Source organism: Lithobates pipiens, unplaced genomic scaffold, assembly GCF_037356315.1.
Source record: "Lithobates pipiens isolate NorthernLeopardFrog02 unplaced genomic scaffold, aLitPip1_a1.2 Scaffold_18, whole genome shotgun sequence".
In the NCBI taxonomy this organism is placed as follows: domain Eukaryota; kingdom Metazoa; phylum Chordata; class Amphibia; order Anura; family Ranidae; genus Lithobates; species Lithobates pipiens.
Genome location: NW_027507758.1, coordinates 324,624,967 through 324,633,806, shown reverse-complemented (window position 1 = coordinate 324,633,806; position 8,840 = coordinate 324,624,967). Strand labels below are relative to the sequence as shown.

Genomic DNA, 8,840 nt, shown 5'->3' with positions numbered 1-8,840 from the left:
AGCGGACTGTCCGCTGAAACACTGTTCAGCGGACAAAGTTGGGCGAACAGTCCGCGCGTGTGTACGCGGCCTAAGCCCTCACAGTTACTCTTGTTGAGAGGAGAAACGGGCCCTGCTGTGAAATATTAGATCAAAAATTTTAATTACATGGCCCTGTTAAACAGTGGCAGAAAAATTGGACCTTTGGTTTTGGTGGCGCCAGAATACTGTAAGCTCTCACAGATACTCTTGTTGGGCACAGGAACAGCCTTGCTGTGTAATATTAGATCAAAAATTGTAATTACATGCCCCCGTTAAACAGGGGCAGAAAAATTGGGCCTTGGGTGATGGTGCCACAACACTGTAACCCCTCACAGATACTCTTGTTGGGCACAGGAACAGCCTTGCTGTGTAATATTAGATCAAAAATTGTAATTGCATGCCCCTGTAAAACAGGGGCAGAGAAATTGGGCCTTGGGTGGTGGTGGTGGTGGTGCCCTAAACCAAAAATATTGTTGGAAGCTAGCATCATCAAGATTGAGGAGTAATAGGATAGTCAGCATAGGCAGTCTTCAAGGGATCCCAGATAGCCAATTAAATCAGTTACATCAGCATCAGGTGCTTGATAGCTGCTGATCCAAGACTGATACATTTTTATGAATATGAGCCTATCAACGGAGTCTGTGGACAGGCGCACTCTTTGATCTGTTACACACCCTCCAGGAGCATTGAATGTGGACAGGCAAGTAGCTCAATTGCATATTGAGCAAGTTCTGGCCAATGGTCCATCCTCAAGACCCAGTAACCTAGTGGATGCTCTGTTGGAAAAGTCTCCAAGTCTGCGCTTTCCCCTAGATATTCCGGCACCATATAATGCAGACACTGGAAATGGTTGCATGAACCGATCAGACCTTGGCACTGAGGACTGAAAAATTGTTTAAAGGCATCGGTCAGCTGGTCACCTTCTCCACCGCTCTTCCTCTGACTGAACGAAGTCTTATCAACACGTTGTCCAACACCAGGAAATGGTAACCTCCCAGGGTCTGGAAATGCGTTGCACATCCTATGCTCCCTCTGTGAACCTTACACTTGTAACGTGGATCACGAAGGGCTGCCGGCCAGTCATTATCCTTCTCATTGATACCACTAATCCTAGGGTACTTTGGCAGGCTTTGCAGAATCAGGGAGACCATGCAGCGTAAGTTTGCAGAGGCATATGATTCTGAGTCCTCTGGGTTACTAAGGATCACATTATCCGTAACTACCTCCTCCCAGCCACATACAACAGGGGGCTGAACACCATCTCTTGAAGACTGCTGCTGAGTATTATCCTCTACATCCAAGCATTTGGTGCCCAATTGGCTGCTGTTCTGGCCAAGCCTGATCCGCTTCAGACATAGGTTGCAAACAGCAATGGTGCGATCTGCTGCACACATGTCAAAAAAGGCCCACAACAAGAAACTTTAAAAAGTCAGCAGGGAGTCAGCAACACCCTGCACCTGCAGAGCTTTGAGGTGGGATGCAATAGGGTGGCTGCCCTTAAGCTGCCCCCTAGAGGACATCCTGCCTCGTTAGAGTCGTGCCTCCTCCTCCTCACTTTCCTCCTCTCTTCTCTCAGGCACCCAAGTACAATCAGTGACCTCATCATCCCCTCCCTCCCCGTCACTGGAGCAAACTTGGCAGTATGCTGCAGCTGGGGGAACATGACTACCAGTTTCTTGTCCTTCTGTGGCACCCCCTCTCTAAGCTCACGTTACTCCCTTCCTCAACCTGTGAACCAACATCTGAGCCTTCAAATCGCTGTACATCCTCCAGCAGCATATAACCGACACTGTGGTCGAATAATTCTATGAAATTAGTGACTGTGGACAAGGAATCGGTGGAATAGGCCACTTTGGCAGCTGCGTTGGAAGGCAAAATACTGGGTGACAGAGGAAGAGGAGGATGAGAACTGCTTTGTTATACACTACACCAAGTCTTCTGCATGTTGTGGCTCAATAAAACAGCCAGCAGCAGCAAAAAAGGACATGCGTGCCCCACGGCCACCTGCAGAGGATGCACCATGTCCATGACCACCATTGTTGACTGTAGATACAGAGACTGCTTGCCCTCTTTTAGTGGCCTGTGAGCGTCTGCCTCTCCTTGGTGGCCTTCCGGACATGACGTATTTTTTGTTTTGCCACACCACATTACACTGTATTAGATACGGTGTGCATATATATATTTATATATATATTTTAATACACCGCCTGACATTAGAAACTGTACCAACTGTGTAAGATACTGTGTACACCACTTGCACTGTATTAGCAACTGTACAACAGCTGCACTGTACTATATACTGTGTACACCACCAGAATTGTATTAGAAACTGTACACACTATATTAGATACTATGTACACTGCCTGCACTGTATTAGAAACTGTACAATGGCTGCACTGTATTGTATGCTGTATACACCACCAGAAGTGTAGTAGAAACTGAACACACTGTATTAGATAATGTGTACACCGCCTGAAGTGTATTAGAAACAGTACACCACCAAATGCACTGTAGGCTACACTGAATGTAGAGTATATATGTATATATATATATTTATACTAGACTGTATATAATTACACCACCTGAAGTGTATTAGAAACAGTACACCACTGAATGCACTGTAGATATAGGCTACACTGAATGCAGAGTATATATATATATATAAATATAAATATATATATATATATATATATATATATATATATATATATATGAATATATATATATCTATATATATAGATATATAGTTATCAAATACACTGCCACTAACTGAATAACCTGCCTGCTTAGTCTAACTCAATCTATCTCTCTGTCCATGCCAACACCACTACACACGACTGCTCTGTAGGCAGCCTTATATAGTGTGGGGCGTGGGCTTAGTCCCCCTGAGCCACGATTGGCCAAAGGCACCCTGCCTTTGGCCAATTATGGCTCTCTCAGCAGAGCTTGCTGTGATTGGCCAAAGCATGCAGGTCAGGTCTCCAGTCCCCCTAGTTAGTCTCCAGTCCCCTCAGCGGGGGGGCCCTTCTTGCCCCTTTTTCCTCTGCAGAGGATCAGCCATTCCTCTCCAGTGGCCTCAGCATGCGCATCGGCTGCCCCGGGCGGTGGAAGGCTCCCTACTGCAGTCGGTGCTCCGTTCTCTGGGGCTCCTCTCCCCGCTGTAGATACTTGGAATACTTCTGAGGTGAGAGGCCACAGACTCTGCACACGCGCACTCTCCCCTTCTTCCCTCCATAACCTCCAGAACCACTTTATGCATTGACTTACCTTCTTTAGACTTTTGTCCATCCAGCCAATAGAGTCCCCTGATGAATAAGCAACCTCCATAGACATTTTCCAAAAAGACACAACAGTTTAATTCAACATAGCTTTACTTCTTAACCAGTTCCCGACCGGCACACGACGATGTACGTCGGCAGAATGGTACGGGCAGGCAAACTGGTGTACAGGTACGTCCAGTTGAATTTGCTGCCCTGCCATCGCGTGCGTGCCACCGGCGGCACGTGCGTGTGCCGGTCGGGACCCCCGTGAGTCCGGTTGCGGGTCCCGTGAACTCGATCACCGCAGGGATACCTGCGATTGTCTCACGGGGAAGGAGAACGGGGAGATGCTGTTTATAACGGTTCTGCCTAGCATCAGGTGACACTGATCTCTGCTTCCTGTGATTGGAGCAGAGATCAGTGTTAACTAGCACACAGTCCAGCCCCCCACAGTTAGTAACACGCCCCTAGGACACGCTTAACCCCTACACTGCCACTCCCTGGTTATCCCCTTTACTGCCAGTGTCATTTACACAGGAATCAGTGCATTTGTATAGCACTGATTGCTGTATAAATGACAATGGTCCCAAAAATGTGTCAAAAATGTCTGATGTGTCCGCCATGTTGCAGTCACGATAAAAATCGCTGATTGCCGCCATTACTAGTAAAAAAAATAATAAAAATGCCATAAAACTATCCCCTATTTTGTAAACGTTATAAATTTAGAGTAACCCAATCAATAATCGCTTTTTGCGATTTTTTTTACCAAAAATATGTAGAAGAATATGTATCGGCCTAAACTGAGGAAAAAAATGTTTTTTTATATATTTTTGGGGGATATTATAGCAAAAAGTAAAAAAGAATGCGTTTTTTTCAAAATTGTTGCTCTTTTTTTGTTTATAGTGCAAAAAATAAAAACCACAGGGGTGATCAAATACCACCAAAAGAAAGCTCTATTTATGGGAAAAAAAGGACGTCAATTTTGTTTGGGAGCCATGTCACACGACCGCGCAGTTGTCAGTTAAAGTGAATCGCAAAAAGTAGTCTGGTCATTGGCCTGCAAAATGGTCCGGTCTGAAAGTGGTTAAATGCAGTACATGGGATGTTCACTAGCCATATGAAGTATAAAAAGACAATAGTCTTCTCAGCCTTATCTTACTATGAAGGTTGGTAACTTACTGGAAGAATATGAAGAAGGAAGTACTAAACCAGCTAGCCCCAACTTACAGGGAATCTGGATTGTACCACTAATAAACATAGCAATCACACTAGATGTCAGCATCAAGATATTTATAGACTGAACAAAAGATTAAAAAACATCCAACCTTTGCCTCTGATGCAGCCGGTATACCAGCAAAACCAGGTCAGGTCCGTGCACATTCCCTCCTGATGATGCTTCTTTTTGGACTTGGTTTGGTGGACCCAGATCATTTACATTGTTGTGGGACTTTGGCATGTTGAGACTATGTGGAATTCATTGTTGACTTGCATGCATGTGATTCATGCATGTGGGGCAGCACCTTATGTGGCTTGGTGGCTAATGTGATTTGGCAAAGGAATCCCAGTGGAAGCACTGTTTGCCACTGCTTAAGAACGCAGTGTGTATGGATACTGGTGGCTAATATCCAGTGCAAATGAATTCAATAGGGCCTCTATGCCCTATTTGATATTTTCAATATAACTTTGTATGGATCAGTGGTATTGAACTTCTCCCATAGATGGGTTTGGTTTCTGCTTATTGTCATGCACTTGTGCACTTATTGTCATGCAATCCTTATTACAAGATGGAAGATTGGGTTGATGTAACTGTATTAACACATATGGGATCATCCACTCTATCATGCAATGTTTGAAAGAGAAGCAAATGTCTTTGTGCTCAGCTGATTTCACACAGTATATGAGGCTGGGTGGTTAACCACAATGGGATTCATGCTAATAGATTTTCAAATTCACGCCTCAGTCTATCAACCTGGATTCATGAAATGGATTTTGTACTATAATGCTGTGCACACACGACCGGACTTTCCGGCAGACTAGGTCCGACAGTTTTCCCGATGGACTTTCGGCAGACTTCCGTCTGACTTTCTGAATAAACAGACTTGGCCACACACAATCACACCAAAGTCCAACGGATTCGAACGTGATGACGTATTACCGGACTAGAATAAGGAAGTTCATAGCCAGTAGCCACTAGCTGCCCTAGCGTTGGTTTTCGTCTGTTGGACTAGCATACAGACAAACTGATTTTTCGACCGGACTCGAGTCCGTTGGAAAGATTTGAAACATGTTTAGACAGCAAAGGTCTGATGAAGCCCTCACACGATCAAATTGTCTGGCAGATTTGTTCCATTGGACCTTTGCTGTCAAAGTCTGGTCGTGTGTACACAGCATAAAACTATAACATTATAACCTTGGAAACACCATGAGGTTGATTCTTCTTGTGTGTCCAAGAATAATTATTTCTTCTTTCTTATTTGGACATTTAGAAAGCCAAATAATAACTACCAAGGGGGTGCAGGTCGGTTTTTAACCTTATCCTGACCAAGTGATTTTAAATATGTCTTTAATAAAAAAAGATACGTGTTAATACATTTTTGTTTATATTTTTGGAATGGTTTATAATATCATGAGTAGTTGATTTGTTCTCTTTATGAGTAATATACCTCTAGTGGGTGTTTGAGTGTTAACCAGGTTTTTATTATTTTGTTCAGTATAGTGATAGGTTACTGGTGACTCCCCCATTTTCTTTTTATAATTTTCATTATATTTGTGGGAACCTTGATGTTTCTGCAGTCACTCACACATACAGTAGATATTTATACATTGTAAAATATCTGGATTAGTCAACTCAAGTGGTGCATGAGATTTTAGGAACACATATCAGTCCAAACTACATTTTAAGGGCTTGGCAGCCCACTTTTTTTTTTTTTTTTGCCATATTGAACTTTAATGCAGAACACTAAACATTTGAAAGTTACACATTTAAATACAGCAATACAAATACAATTTAAATACAAATGAATTAAAGCATGTAAACACTCACACTTTTTTTTTTAGTACATGGAAAAGGCACATTTTTCACAACCAAAAACTTACAAAAAAATGGAACTACATTGCTAGAACACAGGGGATTTTGTAATAATTCTTGAAATCCCAGAACTACAATATATGTTGTATTATTTTACTGTTCTGCTCCATTTTTTGCCAGCCAGTCAGCCATTTCATTTCCCTTATGGCCAGCATGTCCTGGGACATGGCTCCATGTGACATCAACTTTTTTACAGAGCTTGTCCAATTTCTGAAAGTCCTCCTTATTGACAACATCCCCGCCATTGTACGTTTTCCAGCCATTTTGCTTCCATCTAGGCATCCATTCAGTCGCACCTTTTATAGTGAACTCACTGTCTGAACGAATATTAAGTCTGGTAATATTCTGACTCTGGGCCTGCTCTACTGCCCTGCAGGCTGCCTGTATTTCAGCTCTTTGATTTGTCTGCCGTCCATCCAACCTTTCAGAAACATTGTGTGAACTGCCATCACCCCAGTAAACTCCAACTCCAGCTCTTGCTCCATATCTACCATTGCGGGAACAGCATCCATCAGTGTAAACCACTGCTGACCTCTCTCTTTTTAGAGGGAAGTCACGCTCTTCTACAAAGTTCTGGGCTTCTTTGTCTGTTGAAAACTTCTTGTATCTTGCGGATGAATATCGGTCCACTTGCTCTCTGCATTCATCCCAGTTATCATAGACTCCCGCACGGCGACCTCTGCGCACAGCGTACGGCATGACGGCAGACAATACGATCAAAGACACTACCGGTCTTCCTGAGGCAAATAGCTAGCAGCCCACTTTTATTGAAAGGAAACAATGTTCAAAGAAAATAACAGCAATTTCCCTTGCAGGGGGTTCCACCATTATTGTATAGTTCAAACCTTCAGCCTCCTGGCTTACTCTCTTGCAGCACCGCTGCTTCAGAACTCATGCCTAGGCCTTTGCGTTGCTCCTCAGAGCGTATGCTAATGCTGCCAGCTGCAGCCTCCCTCTCCTAGGGAACATGGGTGTCCTCCTGACACTCATACACAGACGTCGTGTTTGTAGGGCAGAGTCCTCCTGACTCTTTGGCCAGACTTCCTGTCTGCCTGGGTGGATCTGTCTCCAAGTGGGACCCCTGTGCTCTATCCCTGGGATGCATATGAACCCACCCCACAGGTGTGTAAGTATCATGCCTGCTTCTGCCACAATCAGGTGTATATTGCTAATCCACAGCAAGACACGGGGGTCACCTCTCCACAACAAATATAATGAAATCCAATTATAATGGATACACAATAAGGGTTCCAGAACAATGCTTGTCCCCACAACTTTAGGGAGAGCAATCATAATCCATAAAATGTTCAATGTCTCTTCTCTTTTGAGATAACAGTGATAAGGAGGTCATAATTGTAACCCAGGAGTTATATACAAAAATAATTCTAACTATAAACAGCCAACACAGTAGTGAAGTTCAGGCATTTTTGGAAGCACACAGGTATTTCCAGATTTCAGCACTGTGACATTTTAATTGACAATTACTCAGTCATGCAACACTGTACCCAAATGAAATTTTTAGATTTTTTTGCGACAGATAGAATCTTCTTTTAGTTTGTATTTAAACACCACTGTTTTGCTTTTTTTTTTTGCTAAATAAATAAGATAAAATTTTGAAAAAAAGTTTCTTTAGTTTCTGTTATAAAATTCCGGAAATGAATAATATTTCTTCATAAATTTAGGCCAAAATATATTCTGCTGCATTTCATTGGTAAAAATAACCCAAATCAGTGTATATTATTTACCTGGTATGAAAGTTATAGAGTCTACAAACTATGGAAAGTTATAGAGTCTACAAACTATGGTATATACAGTGTATTTGAAAATTGATCAATCCTGATGTACTAACTGTATCTCATTAGACAGTACAAGGTATTTAGTAAGAGGCATGGTGAGTTTTTAAATTGTAATTTTTATTCACACTTTTGTGGAAAATTTATTTTAAAAATGTATTAAAATTAATTAAAGTAATATTTTTTTCAAAAAGTTGCCATTTTAACATGTTATTTAGCAAGTTATTTCTCACACATAGCATAGGCATACTTAACCAGTTCCCGACCGATGCACAGAGATGTACGTTGGCAGAATTGCACGGGCAGGCACGTACAGGTACGTCCAGTTGAATTTGCCGCCCTGTCATCGCGTGCGCGCCACTGGCGGTACGGGATCCCCGTGAGTCCGGTCGCAGGTCCCGCAAACTCGATCGCAGTGGGGATACCTGCGATCGTCTCACGGGGAAGGATAACAGGGAGATGCCGATGTAAACAGCATCTCTCCGTTCTGCCTAGCAACAAGTGACACTGATCTCTGCTTCCTGTGATTGGAGCAGAGATCAGTGTTCACTAGCACACAGCCCAGCCCCCACAGTTAGTAACACCCCCTAGGACACACTTAACCCCTACACTGCCACGCCCTGGTTAACCCCTTCACTGCCAGTGTCATTTACACAGGAATAAGTGCATTTGTATAGC

General features: G+C 43.0%; 1 pseudogene; it reads right to left on the bottom strand.

Moving 5' to 3' along the window:
- Nucleotides 1-6,411: 6,411 nt before the first annotated feature.
- Nucleotides 6,412-7,106, bottom strand: LOC143990154 (ribonuclease H1 pseudogene; annotated as a pseudogene).
- Between the last annotated feature and the right edge of the window lie 1,734 nt (nucleotides 7,107-8,840).